At 41.9% G+C, this 24,174-nt stretch overlaps 1 long non-coding RNA gene across 2 annotated transcripts in view; it reads right to left on the bottom strand.

Moving 5' to 3' along the window:
* Positions 1-1,483: 1,483 nt before the first annotated feature.
* Positions 1,484-24,174, bottom strand: part of LOC132540777 (uncharacterized) — a 41,742-nt gene continuing 19,051 nt past the window's right edge. For both annotated transcript variants that reach the window (XR_009551919.1, XR_009551920.1), the window contains exon 3: positions 1,484-1,866. This is a non-coding gene — a long non-coding RNA (uncharacterized LOC132540777). The remainder of the gene's footprint in view (positions 1,867-24,174) is intronic.

Raw genomic sequence — 24,174 nt, 5'->3', positions numbered from 1 at the left:
TATCTTTCCCATGTGATCGCCCTCATATGTCTAGACCACTGGGATTTTTGTCTACTAATAAGGATCTGTTCAAATAAGGCACTGTTTTTCTTATTCAAAGTATGTGAAGATATTACTCTGTAGGTACTTTAAATTTTTATGTGTTCTTAAGAATTTTAGAGCTGAGAGAGCCAGGGCTGTGGATCAACATGTAGAACTCACCACTTGCATGTGTGAGGTCCTGGGTTCCAGCCCTAGGACTGCATACCAGAACCGTGTTCTGGCTTCTCTCTCTCTCTCTCAAAATTAAATAAACTTAAGAAAAAATAGTTTAGAAGGAAGTTGGTAGTTCACCTGGGAGGTTGCCTGCTTTGTCATACATCTGACCCAGGTCATATTCCTCAGTGCTGTGTCTCTGGAGGTTTGGTGCTATAGTGTCTCTTCCTCTACTTACCTTCTCTCTGAAAAAGTCAATGCAGATTGGTGAACTACCCCCAAAACAAAATAAGAAAGACAGAGACACAGAGAGGGAGAAGGAAAAAGAAAGAGAAAGCATGTACACGCACGCACAAGAGAAAGAGAGAGAAATAAAGGATGAAAAAGAGAGAAAGCTGGGATCATGGCCAGAGCATGACAAAAAGCTTTGTCTTCAGAGACTACTCAAATCAATGTTACTGGTGCAATGTTATGAAACACTACAGTAAGTTGGCACAAGGGGAGGACTTCTTGTGATTTCAGAAAGTTCTGGGGAACTGTTGGGTTTGAGAAACATTCTTGAATTTTTGCTAATAGAAAAAAGAAATAAAGAAGGGAATAAAGAAACAAACAAAGAAGCAAAAAAAAAATGAAAGAAAGAAAGAAGGAAATGAGAATCTGGTATGTTAATGGATAGATTATTCCAGAAGAGTGTCCAAAAATATAAAACATTAATTGGCAATCTCAAGAATGCCTAAAACAAGGACCTTTGATGAAGCACTCATGTGCCTTGAGCTAAGTGATGAGATTTGTATTCAAGCCAAACTCCAGAGAGTTCCCAGTCATAGTTTCCATTCCCCACCCTATTCCCACCCATGCTCACTTGCTTTTCTGATGTGAACTTCCTCTAAATTGGAGGGGGCTCCAGACTGTCTTGATGGCTGCTTGCCTTGCTATTCCCCACTTCACTTAGAAGTCAGAGCAACTCTAAGCAAAGGCTGACCCCAGCCAGGAGCTGGGACTGGTAAGTGTTTCCAAGGAAGGAAATGCTCATCAAAAGGCTGGAAAAGGGGACAAGTGACTGCTCTCTGAGTGAAGGGGAAAAGATGAAAGCAGCATTCTTGGAGTAATAATACAGCTTGCAGTAGGGAGAGGGACAACATGAAACCATGACAGCTGAAAGACCCCCAGCCCACCTTACCCAAAGCGGGCCTTGGCCGGCTTAGCCTGGGATGCAGTCTAGCTGTTCCAGTTATGGCTCAACATAGGAAGCTCATAATAACCCCAACCATCCACCAATGTCTGCTGGTCACTCTGTGTGAGGCAATGCCCCCCTTTTATTTTACTTAATAATGAATGACAAGTCCATTGGATAAGAGGGGAACAATTTCACACAGTTCTCACCAACAGAGTTCTCCATCCCACCCTCTCAATTGGAAGCTTTCCTATTCTTTATCCCTCTGGGAGTATGGACCCAGGATTATTATGGGGTACAGAAAGTGGAAGGTCTGGCTTCTGTAATTGCTTCTCCGCTGGAAATGGGCATTGTCAGTTCAATCCATACTCCCAGACTGTTTCTATCTTTCCCTAGTGGTACAGGGCTCTGGAGAGGTGGGGTTCCAGTACTCTTCGGTGAAGTTTTCTGCCCAGGGAAGTCATGTTAGTGACAAGGTAGCATCCACGTCTTGGTGGCTGAAAAGCATTAAGATATAAAGCAGAAAGATTGTTTAGTAATCAGGAACCTAAAGGTAAGAATACACCAGATGAGATTTGGGGTCTCCATTTTGGGAAAAGTTAGGAAGTCTATTTTAGGTGCAATGTCCCTTTTTAATATCTATCTCTTGGCCAGTAGTTGGAAGTACCTACATCTTAGAACCTATGGCTATTTAATTTTTATTTCACAGTATAAGAATTGCAGGTGTCTTGGTACTCTTACCCATAATCCATTGGCACTCATGGATCAAAGGTTGGCTTCTCTTTGTAACCACCTGAGACCCTATGGAGGGTGTGTTCCAATAACAATAATCTATTGTGCTATGCGGCAGGGATTTAAGTGGCTTCAGGGCCACCCACACCCAGTGACATTTGGACAAATGAATAACTGGATGGGACAACTCTGAGCTGTGTCCTATTCAGGGTGCCAGCAGGATTAAACCCCAATCGCCCCAGGGGTAAACAGCTCCCTGGATCACACTGTACTGGCAGTTCCAATTTTTTTTCCTCTCTAGTTTTCTTCCTCTCCTCCAGGGCTTCTGGGGACCACTGATCAAGTAAACAACTTGCTTTCAAAAATCTTTTGTTTTAGGGTCTTCTTCTAAGAGATCTTCTAAGAGAACTGAATTTAGAATATGAAGTTTCTGTTATTTAGTAAGTGTTCATTGAACACAAACTCATTAAATATTGTTTGTGTTAGACACTAGGGAGAGGGAAGGAGTAAAACTAAAGCAAGGAAGACTAATACAGTCCCTCCCTGCCCTTCTTCTTCTAGCGTTTGCCCCTCCCTGCCCTTAGGACACTGGAATGTTAACATTTTAGTTATTTATTAATGAGAAAGATAAGAGAAGCAGGAAAAAGTACCATGCATCACTCTGGTACATATGCTGCCAGGGATTGAGCTCTGGACCTCATGCTTGAGAGTCCAGTGCTTTATCCACTACACCATCTCTGGAACCATGACATTGGACGGTTTTTAAATGAGACAAAAATGAGTATACAAACACCTTATAGCAAATGCAAAAAGTAAAAAAATTCTACAAAGAAAGATGAGATTTAAAAATGTACTACTGGAGCTGGGTGGTGGTGCATCTGGTAGAGCACACGCGTTATAATGTGTAAGGACCCAGGTTCAAGCCCCCAGTCCCCACAGCAAGGGGAGAAACTTCGTGAGTGGTGAAGCTGTCTGCAGATGTTTCTCTCTTTCATGCTATCTCCCCCTTCCCTCTCACTTTCTCTCTGTCTCTATCCTAAATTTTTTTTTTTTTTAATGTACAGCTAATTTAAGGTAGAAATACCAGCATGGTTCAGGTTTAGAAGAGAAGCTAGAAAGGGTTGGTGACGAGGCTGATGAAAGCCTGTATCCTGAAGACACAGAAGGATTATTGTGATACATGGGTTTGGGCAAAGAATATCCCCTCTGAGGAGAACAGACCACACGAGAGCCCCATTCCAACCCTGCTAGGAATTCCAGCACCAATCAGCTATGGTGTGAAGAACAGTTAGGGAAACTAAGCAAAGAAACCAAGCTCCCTTGGACAGCCAGTCTCTCATGGAGAATCTATGAAGTATACATTACCTGGGGAAACTGGTAATTCTTTGGGAGTGCAGAAAAAGACTGTAGTGACCTTTTCTTTACTTTTCTGGGCATGGATAATCTGGTACGTGAGGCCTAATTGATTGTAGAAGGCCTGGACTGTTTAGGTTCAATTGGTGCCTCGAAATTGCAAACAGTTTTTCTGTAAGCTTGTTTTTTCAAATATAGCTCCCCACCCCCTCCAGCCCCCCACACCCCACTGTCTCCTTTATTGAGCTCTCACAATCTGGATCTCTGTCCATTTCCCTAGCATCCTAAGGCTTGATATCATGTGACTAGGACACAGTCCCTATGCCTTAAAGTCTGAGGGAATTCTTCAGACTGTCAATATTAGCCTTGTCCTTTTGTTTTCCTGGAAATGAAATAAGAAGAAAAGGCTTTTGCTTGAAATTCTTCACTTTCTCTTTACTTCTTGGCTTTCAAGGTGCTTCCCCATGGAGTCTGCCATGATGTGGCCTCTTAGGAGCTTAGGGTGGCAAGCTATTTTTTTCAGTGGCAGTTGCCTCCTGTTCTTTTGTTGGGCAGTATGCCAGTTTCCCCCTGCTTAACTCTGTGGTCTATTTACATAACCAGAGAACGGCCCTGCCTGCAGGGCATTGGTTTAATCCCCATTGGTTCAAACTGTCTTTTTGCTCTGCCCCCTCTCCCAGTCACACCCTAATTTCCTCCACTCTCTTTTTGCTCCACACTCTCTATGTCACATCCTGTTTCCACCCTACTTGGCGAGTATAAACACAGCTGCTCTTCTGAAGTAAACACACTTGGAATTGCCTTCCTGCTGCAAGAGTCCAACGCTAGCCCGGCACGAGTTCCTGATCCCTCTCCCACGCAGCAGCCTAGGTTGGCTCCAGTCCAGTTCTCTCCAACCCAGAGAGCACTTGCTCAGGAAGAAGCATCCTCAGGCTTTCTTTTCTTTCTCCCCGGCATTCTTTTGATGTTTTTCTACTTCCAAATTTCTATCAATATGCTATATTTTAAAGCAGACATTCATAGGGTCTGGTTGGTGACACACCAGATAAAATATACATGTTATCAAATGTGAGGACCTGAGTTCATGTCCTTATTCCTTTGGCAAGGGTGAGCTTGATGAACTGTAGAGCAATTCTGCAGGTATCCTCTATCTCTCCCTCTGTATTTCTTTCTGCCTCTATCAGGAAAAAAAAAAAAAAAGGAAAAGAATGGCTGTCAGGATCAGTGAAGTCACTGTGTAGGTACTAAATCCCAGCTAGCCCTGGTGGCAAAAAACAAACAAGCAAAACAAAAAATAAACAAACAATAGCAGGCATTCAGAGAAGGAAGGCAAAGAGAGATGTGATAGAGAGAAAGAAAGAGTGTGGTTCAGGAGGTGGCACAGTAGATAAAGCATTGGACTCTCAAGCATGAGGTCCTTAGTTCAATCCCTCACAGTTCATGTACCAGAGTATTGTCTGGTTCATTCTCTTTCCTCCTATCTTTCTCATTAATAAATAAATAAATCTTTTAAAAATAGAGAGAAAGAAAGAAGTTTATGAGAAGAGAGTGTGTCTTGAGATAATGAGAGAGAGAAGAGAGCAAGAATGATCAAGTCACAACATTGAAATACATTAAGGTTGCGTGTAGACATACTTTGCAGGACCCCTGAGAATACAGCTACAAGAGCAGCAAGCCCCTCTAGCTGTGTAGCCCAAGCATGTGTACATGGCTGCCTGAGTATATCTCTGCTACTGCAATCAGGAAGAATGCCACTAGTAGAATGTGAATGGAAGACACACGTGGAAAAACTAAGGGAGTATCAAGTCACAGAGTTTTTGGCATTGGAAAATGTTGGGCCTTAAATCCAGCCCCCCCTCTGCTCTGTTCCATGCTCCATTGCTGACACTATGGTCTATTTACATAATCATTGTATTTCCTGAAAGATTCCCACCACATTATCCCCTCAGGGTATTGCTAATTCAGTTAAAACAATTACAACAGTTGCTAAGAGGCTTCCACCTTCCCAGCATGCCTTTTGCCTCTCTCCACCCCCTTTCCTAGCTAATCCCATTCCCGACTTACCACTTCTGTTTTTACCCTATAAAGCCCGCTGCTGTTCCTGGTTTCGTTATCTTTTTCTTCCACATCCCGACCTAGAGAAGACCTGGAGAAGGGCTGGTGTGCAGAGTGGGAGGCGGCCATTTTGCTAGCTCCACATGGCCTAAACCCGCTGTGCTTGCACCCTACTCTGGAGCATCTGCATCAATAAAGAATTGTATTACCACACTGCCACGAGTTCCTTGTCTCTCTCTCCGGAGAAGCTATCCCAGCATTTTGGCACCCAATGTGGGGCCTAACCTGCCCAGACCCCAGATAAGTATATGCCGTTTGGCTCTCTGCAGCCTCATGTTTAACGAAGGCACTGCAGTTCCTTTTCTCCCTCTTCTTATTTTTCTGAGACCCCCTCCACCATGGGTGACCTTCCTCCTTATGAAGAGGTTTCCCAAACCCTCTACTCTTTTTTCATGAGACAGTTTCTCTGTCTCTGGAACATTTTGCTCTATGCCACACTTTGGTTCCTCTCTTCGGCATCGCTGAGTAAGCAGCAGCCCAGGTTGGCTCCAGTCGAGTTATCTCCAACCCAGAGAGCACATGTCCAGGAAGAAACACCTTCACGCTAGCCTGGCAGGAAAAGACAGCTGAAAATCTAGCCTAGGAACACAAAAAAAGGACTGGTCATTAAGGAAGATACAGATTGGTTTGCGTTAAGTTAAGAACATACATCAAGGGAGCCAGGCAGTGGCACAGAGGGTTAAGTGCACATGGTACAAAGTGCAAAAATTGACAAGAGGATCCTGGTTCAAGCCCTGGCTCTCCACCTGCAGGGGGGTCGCTTCACAGGCAGTGAAGTAGGTCTGAAGGTGTCTATTTTTCTCTCCCCCTCTCTGCCTTCCCCTTCCCTCTCCATTTCTCTCTGTCCTATCCAACAACAACAAAAATAATAACAACAACAACAACAATAAACAATAAAAGCAACAAAAGGGGGAAAATAGCCTCCAGGAGAAGTGGATTTGTAGTGCAGGCACCAAGCCCCAGTGACTATTCTAGAGGCAAAAGTACATATTTTTAATATGGTCTTACTGTTCACAATGTTCCAACTCTTTCACCGATGTCTTTTTTTTTTTATTTGACTTTGTGACAGTACCAAAAATTTAAGATTTTAAAGTGCCATGCAACATCTGATCCACTCTCTAAGACTTATGTCTGTAGTGAATGGAGTGTTAGTGCTACACAATATGCTTTTCTGAAAGGTTCATAAGAAACATAAATATCATTATGTTCTTTAGCAGTTTCTTAAATGACCACTCTGTAAAGAATTATAAATAAGACACAAGTAATTTTATAGATGTCTCAAAAAGTTATTAAAACCTGGTTAGTCAATGAATAATCCTATTAATTACATAACTGATTTGAATTTCCAGAAAGAAAATAGACATTAATGTGGGTCTGGGAAAGTTAGTTAAAATTGCTAGAACTGGAGTGAACAAGAAAGTGATTTGTAAGGATTTCAGAACCCACAATAAGCTGAAAATTCCACAAACAATAGCTAATATCCAAAGACAGTTTTAAATGCTCCAGAGAAGATAAACAAACAATGAATGGGAAAAAAAGGCTTTCAGCCTAGGGAAGATGTGGACATTATAAGGGAAGATGTGTCACCTCCCTCCCTAACTAATTGTAATTATACTCTTGTGGGTTTACACCAAATTTCATTTTAGCTTGTGCACAACAATAGAACACCTCTGTGTTGTGGGAAAAGAAACAAAAAGACAGAAGTTATGTGGTTATATCCAGTTTTCTATCACTGACCAATAATGTGTCATTCTAAGATGTGCCACATACCAATTTGATTCACTTATTATTGCAAAAGGAGTACCACCGTAGCATTTGCTAAAACATTCATTCTATCCTATAGTTACCATTTCTTTTTGGTGGTGAGAACATAACATCTGTTAATAAAGATGAGACTAGTATTGAACACTTATTCTATAAAGACATTTTAAAGATATATATAAAAAGAAAGAAATAGTAGTAGTAGAAAAAGGAGGAGGAGGAGGAGGAGGAGGAGGAGGAGGAGAAGAAGAAGAAGAAGAAGAAGAAGAAGAAGAAGAAGGAGAAGAAGGAGAAGAAGGAGGAGGAGAAGAAGAAGGAGGAGGAGGAGGAGAAGGAGAAGAAGAAGAAGGAGGAGGAGGAGAAGAAGAAGAAGGAGAAGAAGGAGAAGAAGGAGAAAGAGGAGGAGGAGGAGGAGGAGGAGGAGGAGGAGAAGGCCCAGAAGTCAAAATAGGTGTAGGTGTGGCTTAGAAAGGATATGAAGAATGGGCCTTAGAAGTAAATAGAAATATAGATGTGAGCATCAGCTTACACATGGGTCATACAACTTTGCTCTAATGGCCCACTTGCTTCTCCAGTGCATGCCTTTTCAGTGTCCTGATTAAAAGTTTAAAACATGATTAGACAACAATTTGTTTGGATTTATATGTTAATTCTTTTTCAGCCTCCAGGTTCCAGATGTTACCATGATGCCAACCGGACTTCCTTGGGCAGACGACTTCACCAATGTGTCCTGGAGCCCCACTTCCCCAGAGCCCTGCCTCACCAGGGAAAGAGAGAGACAGGCTGGGAGTATGGATTGACCTGCAAACACCCATCTTCAAAGGGGAAGCAATTACAGAAGCCAGACCTTCCACCTTCTGCATCCCATAATGATCCTGGGTCCATACTCCCAGAGGGATAAAGAATAGGAAAGTTATCAGAGGAGGGGCTAGGATAAGGAATTCTGGTGGTGGGAATTGTGTGGAGTTGTACCCTTCTTATCCTATGGTTTTTGTCAGTGTTTCCTTTTTATAAATAAAAATTATTCAAAAAATGGGGGAAAATAACCCTATGAGGAATACTTAGAGTTAGGAAGAAAATAAAACATTAATAATGGAGTAAGACTCACTTATGTGAGTCTTATAAATGCAAAGGGGAAGAAGTCATGGTCAGTGGAGTACTACTTAGCAGTTTCTAGCTTAGTTCCACCCTAAGGTCCCTACTTTCATCTGCTCTATTCTTACTTTATGGTTCCTGTTTATTAAACATTTTTTCCTACTTTATATCTTAGAAAAAAGGACTATATCATGTCTTTTAGACAAAATGAATATAACTGCAGTGAGTATGCTTAGTGACATAAACAACGAAATGAAAGACAACTGTGGGATGGTTTCACTCCTATATGGAATGTAGAGAATTAAAACACATGAATTTGAAAAGAGAAACAAAAATACATAGTCACGCCATACTTACAGCACTGGGAGGACTATGGTGGCTATTGTTGGAAGGGGTGAGGTTGCAGAGCTTTGGTGATGGGAGTGATGTAGAATTATACCTCTATTATCTTATAATTTTGTAAGTCACTATTAAAGAACTAATAAAAATTTAAAAGTAAGAATGTTTTCCAGGTAATAATAGCAAATGTTCACATATGTTTATGCACTGGACATTGTCCTCAACATTTAAGTCACTTCAATACTCACAACACCCTTAAGAGGTAGAGACTATCTCTGGGAAAACCTCATCAATGTGTCCTGGAACCCCAACTCTGCAGAGCCCTGCCCCACTAGGGAAACACAAAAATGGGCTGGGTGTATGGATCAACCTGCCAATACCCATGTCCAGCAGAGAAGCAGTTATAGAAGCCAGACCTCCCACCTTCTTCATCCCATAATGATCCTGGGTCCATATTTCCAGAGAGATAAAGACTAGGAAACCTTACAGTTGAGGGGTTGGGATGCAATGCTCTGGTGGTGGGAGTTGTGTGGAATTGTACCACTTTTATCCAACAGACTTGTTGATCAGAATTAAATCAATACAAAAATTTTAAAAAAAGGAAGAGACTAGTATCATTACTGCCACATTATGGATGTAGCTGAGATTCTATGAGTTTAAGCAACATTTCCCTGGTCACATAGCTGTTAAGTAGCAGAGTTAGGTTTGAATTTTTGTAGCTTATGATGCAGACTCTATGAGTCTAGCTCATGACAGTGATGACTTCAGGCCATGTCACCACTTAGCAATAAATCCATTGAAGCTGAGAAATAAAAGAAGACCCAAAATCTAGTTAGCTATTTGGCAAGGTAATTACATAAAGACAGTCTTCAGATTAGTGGTGAGCTCTCCTCTACAGCACAAGCCTGCCCCTTATTATCTTTTATTGGTGCCCTTATTACCATGTCAAATTAATAGCTGACATTGGTCTCCTCTTCTGCCGCTTTGCCCCAAGCTCTGCTCACATTCAGCCAGGTTAAAACGTCTTCCTTAATTACTAGTGGGAACTCAGTGTTGCACAAGAAAAGCTCAGATGATAAGTTAACACAAGGGACATTTGTTTACTGCATACAGTGGTGCATCACAGTCACCTTAATTACCCTATGATGTCATCCATGGTTGAGGGAAAGTCTGAGGGGTTAATCACTGGGAGACTCAAGAAGCCTGTGAGTAATGGGCGTGACTGCAGGGGTACATCATAGCTCCTCTTCTAGGCAAAATCAACAGATCGCAGAGCACAGGGGCCAAGAAGTTAGTGGGCCTGTTTCCATTAAGAAAGTCATACAGTATAGGGGACAAGAACATGGCCTTTGTGATCTGTGTTTGAATCCTGGCTCTGGCCTGGCCTTGTGTGCCAGTGGAAACATTTCCTTCGTATGCCACAAGACTATTGGTAACGGTATCTAGCTCGCAGGATAAGGAAGATAAGACTGTGTGAGTTTTAATGCCTGTTCCTGGACAAAACAGGCACTTATTGGGCTGGGAGAGAGGGAACCTCCTTTGTCATTAAAGAGAGCTTTATTGTTCCCTGGAAGAGTACAACCAGAGTCTTTTGTTCTTGTTCAGGCTTGTCACCTAAGATCCAGGTTTATACTTCTACTCTGTGACTTTGAACAAGCTACTTCACCATTTTCTGGACTTCAGTTTCTCTTTCTGTAAATGTATCTAAAGTTTGTGAGATCTGAAGGAGGGAATTGATGTCAGAGAAACTCGCACAGTGCCTTCAACCATTTCTGTAGTAGGATGTGAAATAGTCTATGGGGACACAGCAAGTGATAGCCATAGTTTCTTCTCAGCCATGTGAAAATTGTCTAATAACACCTTTCCAGACAGAAACTTACAAACTGTTCTGCTCAGCTAGCATTCTGCCACAGATAAGTGTTATTTTCTACTATTCTGTTCCCTTATGCCAGTTTAAGGTTAAATAATCACTTTGGCTTCTTCCTTTCTCTCCCCTTACCCACTTGCTGGTTCTGGTCTCAGTTTTGACTACAGCAGATGAGGTTTATTCTCTTTTCTTTTCTTTTCTTTCTTTATTCTTTCTTTCTTTCTTTCTTTCTTTCTTTCTCTTTCTTTCTTTCTTTTTGCCTCCAGGGTTATTGCTGGGGCTTGGTGCCTGCTTTATGAATCCACTGCTCCTGGAGGCCATTTTACCTATTTTGTTGCCCTTGCTGTAGTTGTTATAGCTGTTGTTATTGGATAGGACAGAGAGAAATCGAGAGGGGAGGGGAAGACATAGAGGAGGAGAGAAAGATAAACACCTGCAGACTTGCTTAACCACTTGCAAAGTGACCCCCCCCCCCACAAGTGGGGAGCTGGGGGCTCAAACTGGGATCCTTTCACCAGTCCTATGCTTTGCACCACCTGTGCTTAACCCGCTGCACTACCGCTCAGTCCCCTTAATTCTCCTTTCTTCCTCCTTCCTCAGCAGCCTCTGCAGCTGCTTACATGCCACTAATTTCCATTGTGCTCCTGGCCACCAACACCTGGTAAACCTTCAATCTTCAGCCTTCCGCACAGCCACTGCCCCAGTTCCAAGTTTTCAGGCCTCTCCAAGAACATCAGGAATCCACCTGTTTGGGGACTGAGAACCCCCACAGTACTCAGCTGAGATTCTGTAGACCCCATATTTGAAGCACAATTCACATAGGATGGAACATTCTGCACACACACTCACACATGCAAACACCAAACATCACACAAGTTAACACACTCATGAAATATATGTACATTTACACTCACACACACAATCACACAATTGCTTATATACAAAACACACACACCATCTGCAGTGTTAAAAGGAGACAGGATATCACATGCATGGTGCAAGACTAGTGAATAAAAGCACCCAACTGCTCATGGAATTTCTGGAGATGATTGTAGAGGGGTTTTAACCAGTGAGAGAAGGACTTGGCATAAGGGCAGCTGTGAATCATGTCACAGTGATTACTTGGTGGCTTCACTGAATCCAGAGCCAGCCCCCCTGGTTAAATGCTTCTGGGAAATATCTGTCCAGGAAGACAAGGCCACCCATGCACACTGCTGCCTTCTTGCTAATCCATAATCTATTTATAGTGTCATCCTGTAAAACAAATGTTTTCAGTCATACATCTGCAAACATTTCTGGCATGTAAGCTCATTCCTTTTTGATCTCAGTATGCACCAACAAAAGTCCCCTTGCTTGGGTATTTCTAAGGGTATCAAGGAAAAGTCACATTTATCTGCAAAAAAAAAAGTGATGAACAGGTGATAGAATGCATCTGATCAGAAGTCAAGGTCATATACAGTATGTAAAGAAAGGCCATGGTCTCTGTCCCTCCATAGTCCATCAGAAGACCCTCTCTCACATGACAGCTGGTAGAAAATTGCTTTCCACTGAGGATGGAGTGGATGGGATGAGATAGAACATGCCCATGGTTGTGCCAGTTCTTCTTATTCAAGAGTCACATGCTTTATCACATCAAATGATGAATATATTTTGTTTTCGACTTAGCTTGGGGGCTTCCCACTCTGGCAGGGATTACATGGATGCCAAAGCAAGCAGGCTGCTAGGAATGTGAGCAAACTGGCTGAGAATGGAACCCTCAAGATCCAACAAGCTACTGCGTTTTGAGTCTAAGGAGTCATTTCTTATGTTCTCTTGTTCTGGGGGCGATATAGTACTATATGCTGCCCTTTGTGAATTTGATACTAAAGGTAGATTTTTATCAGAATTCTGTGCATGCCATGAAAATTTACTCATTCTTCTTTGAAAATATTCCCAAACTGCGAATTTGTTTGTCCAGATAAAAAGATAAAGAGAAAAATTAATGCTTCATTTTTTTTCCTTCCCCCTGACCCTCAACCTCAACATAAAACACACCTTACACCTCAGCCTCCCTAGTCCAGCCCTTGTCCTTGGGTCTCTGGGACTTTGCTCATGGAGTTTTTCTGCCTATAGTAACCCTCTCTCCCTTTCTTACTTTTATTTAATGTTCAAGAGCTACATTTCTAATGGCAAGTCATTCAACCATCCCAGGGAGAAAAAAAAAACCTCCTAGTTTCCTGTAGTTGGTGTAATAAACGACCTCTATTTCTATAGTTTAAGTAATAGAGATTCACTCTCTCACAAACTAAAGCAAGAATATACAGATGAGACTGCAACAAAACTGAAAGCTTCTGCACATCAAAAGAGACTTCACATGAATAAAAAGGCTGTCCAACAACTGAAAGAAGATATTTGCATATCACATATCTGACAAGGGATTAAGACTAAAAATATCAAGAAATAATACAGCTTAACAATAGAAATATAAGCCACCCAACTGAAAAAAAAAAAGTGGGCAAAGAATTTGAGGAACCACTTACTACTCCTCTAAATTCAAAATCCTCATGGTATTATAGCACTTAGTACACTGAGCCATGAAAGGCCCGCGACTCCCACCCCCACCCCATCCTGAAAGACCTTTAAAGAACATAAAATTTTTACTGATTTTTTTTTCTTCTAAATGAGAAAAGCATTATGTACTTGTCACTATAGACTCAGTCATAGAAATAAAATCAAGAACCTCCTCTGGGCCATCCAGATATGGCTATGCTTATGTCACTGTTTCTATAGGCTAATTAGAATGAATGGTCTAGTCTCCTCACAGCATTCGCAAAGTACCCACATCTTTTATTATTTATTTATTTATTTATTTATAAGAGAAATAGATACCTCTAGCGTGGGGGCCGGGCCATAGAACACCAGGTTAAACTCACATAGTACAAAGTGAAAGGACTCACACAAGGATCCCAGTTCATGTCCCCGGCTCCTCACCTGCGGGAGGCTCACCTCACAAGTGGTAAAGCAGATCTGCAGATGTCTATCTTTCTCTCCCCCTCTCTATCTTCCTCCTCCCTCAATTTCTTTCTGTCCTATCCAAAAAAGAAATGGCCTCCAAGAGCAGTGTATTTGTAATGCAGGCACCAAGCCCCAGTGATAACCCTGGAGGCAAAAACAAAACACACACACACACACACACACACACACACACACACACACACATATATATATGGAACACTATTTCACTGCTGGTAAAACTTTGCCCCTGCAGATGAAGACCAGGACCTTGACCCCATGTCCTTGTGAGTTGTAACATGTGTGCTCCACTGGGTGCAACACCACTCCCCCCATGCCCCTTTGAAAATGTTCAAACCTCTTTAGTAACTCAAGAGTATAACATGGGTGCCCAACAGCAGATGAGTGGTTAAGAAAGGTGTGTATAGATGCTCAGCAGAACACTTGACTCAGATGTAATAAATGATGGAATCTCTTCTTCTACATCCTGAAAGTAACTTGAAGGAATGTTAAGTAACCTCATCCAGAAGGAGAAGGACACATACTTATAGACAGAACTTGAGAAACAAGAAAAGACAGAGAGACAGGCTGGGAGTATGGACTGTCCTGCCAGCGTCCATGTGCAGCAGGGAAGCAATTACAGAAGCCAGACCTTCCACCTTCTGCAACCCACAATGATCCTGGGTCCATACTCCCAGAGGGATAAAGAATAGGGATGTTATTAGGGGTGGGGTTGGGATATGGTGCTTTGGGGGTGGGCAATGTGTGGAAAAGTGCCCCTCTTATCCTGTAGTCTTGTCAGTATTTCCATTTTATAAATAAAAATTAAAAAAAAAAAAGAAACAAGAAAAGTAAAACACAAGGTGAAACTTGGACTGGGTGAGGTCATTGCAGCAAACCCAGTGAATCTAGGGTGTGTGGGGAGGCCTTTAAAGGTAGAGAGTAGGGAGAAATGTCTGAGAGGATTTTGGGGATTCAACACATAATGGAAGAGAAGCTACATTACTGATGAGAACGGTGTATAGATAACTATCACAAGATGTAAGTAATTGTACTCATGAGACAAATATCTTGTAAATTACTTTGTCCTTAATAATATATATTTGTTTTCTTTTTTAAATAGAGCACTGCTCAGCTCTGACTTATGGTGGTGCTGGGGATTGAACCTGAGACTTGGGAGCCTCAGGCATAACATTTGCATAACATTTATGACATCTACCCCCCACCCCTTAATAATTTTTTTAAGTATGTAATAGGCTGGCAAAAATAACTCACTGGGATAGTGCTTTGTCATGTATATGACCCAGGGTTAAGGTCGGTTACCTTACAGGACCTGTGATGCTTCAGGCATGAGAGTCTTTTTGCAGAAGCTGCATTACTCTACCACCAAGTTCCAGATGATACCATGATGCCAACCTAACTTCCCTGGGCAGATGACACTACTATGTGTCCTGGAGCCTCACCTCCCCAGATCCCTGCCCCACTAGGGAATGAGAGAAACAGGCTGGGAGTATGGATGGACCTGTCAATGCCCATGTTCAGTGGAGAAGCAATTTCAGAAGCTAGACCTTCCTTCCATATTCTGCATCCCACAATGATACTGCGTCCATGCTCCCAGTGGGATAAAGAATAGGGAAGATATCAAAGGAGGGGATTGGATATGGAGCTCAGGGGGTGGGCATTGTGTGGAAATGTACCCCTCTTATCCTGTAGTTTTGTAATATTCCCATTTTATAGATAAAACATTTTTAAAAAGACAAAGAAAGTCTTTTTGCATAAGCATTATGATATCCCCCCAACCCTGAGGTAGAGTTTTATAGGGAATATATTTCAAATTTGATCAGTGCTTCTTTACACTCTGTTGATATCATTATTAAGCATCTCCCTTAATTGAATTACAAATTATGTTTCAAGATTTTGTAATGACAAACCATTCTTTCAATTATAGGGTTCTACAGGGATATAGATTAATATTCCTTCTATCAATGCACTGCAGAAGGTCAGACCAGGGCCAGTTTTAAGGCTCACTTATGACAATTTATTTGCTAATATTTATTTATTTATTGCCTCTAGGATTACTGCTGGGGCTCAGTGTCTGAACTAAGAATTGACTTCTCCTGTGGCTATTTATTTATTTCCATAAGACAGAGAAACTGAGTGGGGAGGGGAAGATAGAGAGGGAGAGAGAAAGATAGACATCTGCAGACTTGTTTCACTACTTGTGAAGTGACCCTGCCCTCTTGCAGGTGGGGATCCTGGGACTCAAACCGGGGTCCTTGCACTTCGTACTATTGTGCACTTGATGCAGTGCGCCACTGCCCAGCATCCACTAATTTCTTATTTAAAACGTATCATTGTTTTCATATGTTTATTATATTATTATTATCACTATTGTTTTTGCTTTAGTATTATTTTTTCCAAATTTTGATATTAGGTTATGGTGAATTTGAAATGAATTGAGGAAATTGTCATACTTAAAAATATTTTTCTAATGGTTCTCGTAATGGTTTCCGTTACAAGATTACAAGGGAGTGGTTTTATACTGCACCCACCACCCAAGTTCTGTACCAATCCAACCCACGCCCCAAAAAGATAGACATCATAGTCCTCATAATGTCTTAGACCATTTGGCTACTTTTGTTTTTTCTTTGTTTATATTTTATTTTTGCAAGTTGATGTGATTCAATTCTCTATATTCAAATATCAGAGAAACCATCCCATAGTGGTCTTTCACCCTCTTACTTATTTCCCTAAGCATAGACACCTGAAGAAAAAAAAAAATTTAAGGGTTTTATTTATGTAAGAGAAAGATAGGAGGAGAGACAACCAGACATCACTCTGGCACATGTGCTGCCAGGGATTGAACTCTGGACCTCATGCTTGAGAGTCCAAAGCTTTATCATGGCGCCACCTCCCGGACCACAAGAAATTTTTAATAGTATAGGATTGTTCAGCAGAGTTGAGTAGATACTTGGTGTGTTTACTGTTCTAATTTTGAGCCAATTTTTTTAACTTTATATTCTGTCAGGAAACAATTTCCTGTATTATTCAAATGTACTACTATAGACTTGCATAAAGTAACCAACTGCAGTATTTTCTTTTTAGTATCTACCATTGCACTTCATTTTTACGCCTGATTTGTTTTTTGTTTTCTGTTTTCCATATGATAGATTGTCTGTTTTTTGTCTTTCAAAAATTGATTTTCATTTTAATTGTTTGCATTTTGATTTTTGTTTCATTAATTTTAATTTTATTTAATCTGACTATCCTACCTCTTTTTAATTCTTATATTCTTCTTTATCTGGTTTATTCTAAAAAAATATTTATTTATTCCCTTCTGTTGCCCTTGTTGTTTTATTGTTGTAGCTATTGTTATTGATGTCATTGTTGTTGGATAGGACAGAGAGAAATGGAGAGAGAAGGGAAGACAGAGAGGAGGAGAGAAAGATAAACACCTGCAGACCTGCTTCACCGCTGGTGAAGCGACTACCCTTCACATAGGGAGCTGGGGCTCGAACCGGGATCCTTCCACTGGTCCTTGCACTTTGTGCCATGTGTGCTTGACCCGCTGCACTACTGCTCGACTCCCATCTGGTTTATTTTTTAACATAATAAAGGCTATGTGCTATAAACTGTCCTCCTAACATAGCTCTGATTATCCCACTATATTCTCAAATTATTTTTACTCTGTACTTGTTAAATACAATTCTTATTTATTCTTATGTAGGAAATTAAATATTGCTAAAACAGGTAAATGCTTAAGTGATGTCTTTTACATGTGTCTCCCTAGCTTTGAAAGTTTGGAGGTAGGAATATGACCAAAAAAACATGATCTATAAAAACTCCCATACTGGATCTTGCCCTCAATGTGAATCAACAATGATAGGAACTGCCCCATTTTCTGAAAGGAAGTTGGGTCAACATACTCTGCCACTTGAGGAAGATGAGTCCAGAAATAAGTGCAGCCTAGAATGTTCCTAGCCATGACCACAGAATGCAAGACCTACAGGGATACAGAGATTACATAGGCTCCTGTGCTGAATATGGGCCCCAGATCAAATCGATGGGGTTTACAGTAAATAATATTTATATAATTTTCCCATATTTGGGAGCTACTCTCTGCCCACATCTGGCTTTCTAGTCCAATTTCCAACTCTGACACCATCTCCCCCAGACAATACCGTTAGCCCACTTGCACGTTAGCTGTCAGTCTCAGGCAAAAATTAGTAAAGCCATAGTCCCCTTGGAATTTACCTAAAATATGCCTACTAGACTTTTCCATAATGGAGACCCCAAATCTCATCTGCTATATTCTTACCTTTAGGTTGCTGATCATTAAACAATTTGTTCTGCTTTATATCTTAATGCTTTTCAGTCACCACATTGCAGATGCTGCCATGATGCCAACCTGACTTCCCCGGGCAGATGACTTCACCAATGTGTACTAGGACCCCACCTCCCCAGATCCCTGCCTCACTAGGGAAAGAGAGAGACAGGTTGGAAGTATGGATTGACCTGCCAATGCCCATGTCCAGTGGAGAAGAATTACAGAAGCCAGACCTCTCCTAGAGAGATAAAGAATAGGAAAGCTTTCAATGGAGGGGATGGGATACAGACCTCTGGTTGGGAATTGTGTGGAATTGCACCCCTCTTTTCCTATGGTCTTGTCAATTATTATTAAATCAATAAAAAAACATAATAAAAACCCTGTATTTTTGATGTTTTGTACCAAAATAAAGGGTTGAGATTGGGTGGAGGTGGCTTAGGTCCTGGTGCACAATGGTGGAGGAGCTAGGCTGTGGCAGACAGAGGTGGAGGGTGGCTGGAGTGTTCTGCAGAAGGGTGAACATGAAAGTCAAGACACTGCACATGCTGGAGTTGAGGGCTAAGACAAACTGGAGGCTGAGAGACACACTGGCATCCTTGTGCAGTGTCAGGATGGTCCTGTGCACATATAAGCGTTGGAATCCATCACCAGGATAGTGGCAGTAAGAAGGTCAGACCAGGACCATCTTTTAAGGCTCATTTATGACAATTTATCTGTTGGTCTGGACTTCTGCAATGTCTTCTGATTAGCAATAGCATTCATCTCAGAGTCTAGGATGGAAGGATAGAAAGTCAGTCTCTGCTACTACCTGTTCAACCATGTTTCAGGTACCCTGTGGTGAAACAGATACTTATCAATATCTCCTCCACCCACTAGGCTCTTTGAAGAAAGAGCCAGAGCCAGGCCTAACAACATGAGAAAAGGTGGGTGTCTGCAAGCTGGCTAATAATTCCCCTGATGCCGTCATTTTGTTATTCTCAAGTTTTACTTTCAGCCACACGCGTGTGAGAAAGAGAGAGACAGAGAGAGAGAGAGAGAGAGAGAGAGAGAAATGAACACATTTTTTTCCTCCAAGATTAATTGCTGGGGTTCAGTGCCAGAACTATGAATCTACTGCTCCTGGAGGCCATTTTTATTGAATAGGAAAAAGAGAAATTGAGAGAGGAGGAGTAGATAAAGAGGGGGAGAGAAAGACAGACACCTGCAGACCTGCTTGACCATTTATGAAGCAACCCCCCTGCAGGTGGAGAGCCGGGGGCTAGCATGGGATCCTTGGAAATGAACAAATTCTTACTGAAGAGAATAAGAAACGAAGGCATTTAATACACTTGTCAAGTTAAGTTCCCTTGAGTACATTGATAGTCTTGGAGGTTGTGGCCCAGATTTTGTTGGGGTATAATGTAGTGGAGCCTTCTTCACCAATATGGTGGCTCCTAGGACATATGGCCTTTTCCACAATGGATCTCGTGATTAGTATGCTGTGGTGACATCCTAGACCCAGAAATCCCATGATCTTCTCACTTATCCCTCCTCCTCTAGTATGAGCCCACAAAAGCCAAAGCCCATCAAAGTAGAAATTTTCTTTCTCCATATAGGCAGAACCTACAGGGTCTATGGCAGAAAGTAGGGGTGATAGATATAGAAAGTGTCCTGTATCCAATACCCTGATCCATTTAGACTTGGGAGCTTAGCTGAGGCTGAAGCAGCCAGAGAGAACACATTTGAGTTTTTTAAAAAATTTTTATTAGTAATTTAATATTGATTTACAAAACTACATGTCAACAGGGATATAAATCCACTCCATTCCCACCACCAGGGTTGTGAATCTTCATCTGTCCCACCACAAGACATCACATGGGCCACCGTACCTGGCAGTGGGAAAGGAGGGGTAGAGAGGGTGGTCTTGTTTATCCTCAGTCCTAGCAAGCGTTACCTCTCCCAAGTTCACCACATTTCTGCAGACACTCTTTACATTCTTCACACCTAAGAAGTTCATTCTGGGCACTGGAAGGGGCTAAAAGGGTCCCCTAAAGGGTTAAGGTGAAAGAGTGCTCCCCTTTCATGACATTTCTAATAAGTTGAACTTGATCCAAACCTCTTTTAATGAGCACTTATTTTATAAGCACACAGGCTCGTACTCATCTCTAATTAAACCAGAGGGAAAAGAAAAAGGAAGCATTTGTTCTAATTGGACTGCCCAGCTCAAGAAACGACTGTGAGATTGTTTAGAATTGTAATCTTCTGACCCATTCACCAAAAGAAAGGGGCCCGACTTTGGCAGTCTCACTTTCTGTAATTTTTTTTTTCTTCCTAAACTCCTTTTGCTGTTTAAATCCTGGATGCCTTGGTGCAAGTTGAACTGGAGATTTATAAACAAAAACCAAAAACTTCTAAGGGCAGCTTACTGTGCAGAGTTACGAAAGCCTTGGCAAAGGTAAAGATAATTCAATTTAGCCTCACATTCTAATGTGCCCTGAGAAAGCCCCCTCATAATTAAGGATTTGCACCATTTCTATGGGAGGAATCATGGGTCACATTATTTATCAATATCAAAAGAATCCCTTTTGTAGTCAAGCGGTCTGGAGTGCTTGGAAACCATAGATATTTTCACCAAGTGCTAGACTAGCCAAAGGGGCAAGAGGGTTTTTTTATTGGCACATCTGGTGCCCCCTGGGTGGCACCGATTACCATTGAGTTTGCAAATGAATACTTGACAGGGGTTGGCATGATGGGCCTTGAGCTTCTCCCAGCTGAATGGACTCTCTCCTTTGTACCCTGTTAGCACAGCTCACTCAAGGCTGCTGCTTTGTGGCCCATTCACCTCACCTAGTGCTGAGAGCAACTGCTGGCACTTTTCCATAACTAACTAACTAACTAAATAAATAAATAAATAAATACATAAATAACGATAAAATGTTAAAGATAGTGCTGTGTCATCCTTGACTGCAAACTCGGAACCCCTCAGGACCAAGAGCTGATACCTCGAGAGGATTAGGCAGGCCAGGGCCAAGGTGTTCATTCACACCTGGGGAGGCCCCAGTCCATTGGTGCAGTTCTGTGTAGTGAGTTGTGTTTTGGTTACCAAGACACTGCCAGGGGCAAAGGAAGCCCAGTTTGCTGCCAAAAACTAGCTTGAGCTTGTGATGCTGACACTTGGAAAAATCTTGCTTCAACTTGTACATGGAGGGAGTATATTTCAGTTGAATATCTGGGTGATGGAGGAGAGGGAGATGCTTGTGAAGGTCTTCTTGGGGACAAGGACAAGCTATATTTCATGTTGGTGTCACTTAAAGAGTGCATATTCATAAGCAGGTCAGATTTATGCTAGATATTTTTACACCTCATAGCACCCCCCCCACACACACACACCCCAAGTTAACACAGTTGCTTGCTATTGAATCCAAAACCTGGCTGTCCTTGAGTAAGTTCTAGGGATGAAAATGAAGGAGACTCTGCAGGAATTACACAATGTGAAACAATCCAAAGCAGACTCTAGTAATAGAAGACAGGAAAATGGATCTGAACCAAAACCAGAAGGAGCCATTTTATTTTGGAAATTGGTTTTAATAAAGATCTAGAGAAAATCATTAACTGCTGATTGTACCTGATATTGTGCTGTCTACACCACAGTCTCCACACTGCCAGCTTTGCACCAAGGTTATGTAGAAACCAAATGAAAAAGTAAAGGAAGAATTCTTTCCCCAAGGGAGGAAGGGAGCCAGGAGGAAAGCTTAACAAATACAAAATTCTCAGTAGGCTGCAAGGGAATTTCTCACTAGAGATTTTTCAAAGGGCTGGTTTAGGCCTGTAAGTTCCATATCCTAACAGGGGATCCAATCACAGGCTCAGCAAATGTTTGTGGAATGAGCAGATAGGCAATGTGAGGAGAAACATAACTAAGATGAATAGCAAACAATCAATGTCATAGCAGTGCGGCCCAGATAAGTAAGTAAGAAGGGATTCTAAGGAATGAATTAACCCAATGCTCAAGTCTCCTAATTCTGTCCCCAGTCTTTCCTCACTCTTCCTGAGAACTTTCTGAGACCATCAGTGACTTCAGACTTTTCTCACTAAAATGAAAATACATTTGTAATCTCCCAATTCCAATGCCCATAACTAGGGGACAATCTTAGCATTATACACTTTATATATACAAAACCAAAAGACAACACGAACAAACAAACAAACAACAATATTTTGATCTTGGGTTCCTTTTGTTTGTTGGAAAAGAAGAATTGCATGAACCAGAAAAAAAAATTTGATTAGATGTTCTACACATAAACAATATGCACACACAAAAGTCTTTTTAATATTTTAAAATCCAATTTTTAATAGAATTCACTTAAAGTCAGGACAGGTTAAGGTATGCAGAAATAACAAATGAAGGGTTAAGAGAGAGAGAGAGAAAGAGAGAGAGCTCCGGAAGCTTGATAGCTTTTGCATGCCAAAGGCTTCATTTTCACTTAGCTATGTGCTCAGGTAGATAGATGGTAGGTAGATATGCTTATTTTTATTCTATAAGAACCAGAGGCTGCTCCTTAAAACACCTTCAGACACTCTGAAAGGAAGATAAAGCCACGGAGAGGCTTCCTCTGATTGTACTCTATGTGTGCCAAGAATGGAAGTAAACCACTTCTACCTACTGTCCACTGGTTAGAATTAGTCATGTGACCAGCATAAACAAAGGGGAACATCTCTTCTGCCTTACCTGTTCTCTGCTTTCTAGAAACACTGTATAGAAATTTCAGGACCACTCTAGTGGTCTAGGAGGGGTGAGATCACAAACAGAAGACATCTTTTGTGTATAATTTTCCCTGGGGTTCTGAGAGAGCCTGGAGTGGTGGGTAACATGATATAGGTGCTGGAATACATGAGATGGGGCTAGTGCTGACATGCCTATGTCCCTAGTAGGTAGAATTTTTACTTTATTTATTGATTGATTTACTTATTTATTTATTTGCCTCCAGGGTTATCGCTGGGGCTCGGTGCCTGCACTACAAATCTTTATAAAATGGAAGCACTGACAAGGAAAAGAGGGGTACAGTTCCCACCAGAACTCCGTATCCCATCCCCTCCCCTGATAGTTTTCAACCCAACCCTCTAGTTTGTACTAGTCCACCAACATCTCTAAAGGGATTTGCCATAGCTGCCTAAATCTTGAAGTTCAGTAGAGAGGGGCTGGTCACATTCTCTATGTTTAGAGAATGAAGAATTAAATCAGCTGGAAACTCCTTTGCCTTTCAGCTCTGGAAGGGTGGTCCCTGGGGATGGGGGGACTGGCCCCAAGCCCACTCAAGTCCCATCACCTGAACAAATATCTTCCTGTCACTGCCCTGTCACTGGAGAGAACAGCTGAGGTTCAGCAAAACATCTGCTGATGAAGCATCTCTGTGGTGTCTGCTCTCCCTCTCAGGGAACTCTGACATTATTTTCCTTAACAGAACAGAAGGGGACCTATAACAGCATTTATCCAGAATAGTCGGCACAGTTGGCTCCATTCATTTTGACATTTCACTGATCACCAGATCCAAATAACCTCAGACCAGGCTTGGTAAATCCTCTTCCTCTGGGAGACAGATGTAAAGGGGACCAACCCCTCAGGCTGGGGTGGGTTAGTGTGGAGGGTGGGGGAGGCAGGGGACAAGCCAGCACTCCCAGTGGTGGGAAGATTCAAAGAGGGGCCATCCTCCAAAGAATCCCAGCTGGGTGACAAAACAGAGGAAAAGAAAGGCTGAGCCTTGGGGCAGGGTGGGGGAGATTGAACGCTGGACGTTTGCTCTCAGTGCCTCCAGCTTAGGGAGGCCTGGGAACTCAGGGAGGTCCAGGAGCCCAGGCTGCAGGTGTTGTAGCCACACTGTAGATAGATAACTTCAGAAAAAGACTGAGGTGAAATTGAGTCGTGTGAGCAACTTCTTTGCTTTCTTTTGCCAGTGACAACTTGTATTTGAAACTGCATTAAATACAGAAAATGGGGTTGAGTTTCTTATATAAGGCAGTTGACAGGGTCAGATGTAAGCAATGTATTTTATGAACCAAGGGAATATTGATCAAGGCTTTCCAAATATCTGTGCACTGGAGTTGGGGGTGGGGTGGGAAACAGGGGTTGAGACGTAGACATCATATCTTCCATGCATGAGGCCTTATCTTAGATTCTGGGCACCACATGGCAGCTCCAAGGATGAGGAGTGCAGCTGGGAAGATCCATGAGTGGTGGAGCAGTGCTTT

This window comes from Erinaceus europaeus, chromosome 10 (assembly GCF_950295315.1).
Source record: "Erinaceus europaeus chromosome 10, mEriEur2.1, whole genome shotgun sequence".
Taxonomy (NCBI): Eukaryota; Metazoa; Chordata; class Mammalia; order Eulipotyphla; family Erinaceidae; genus Erinaceus; species Erinaceus europaeus.
Note: the sequence above shows the minus strand (reverse complement) of the source record. Positions and strands in the feature narration are given on the sequence as shown.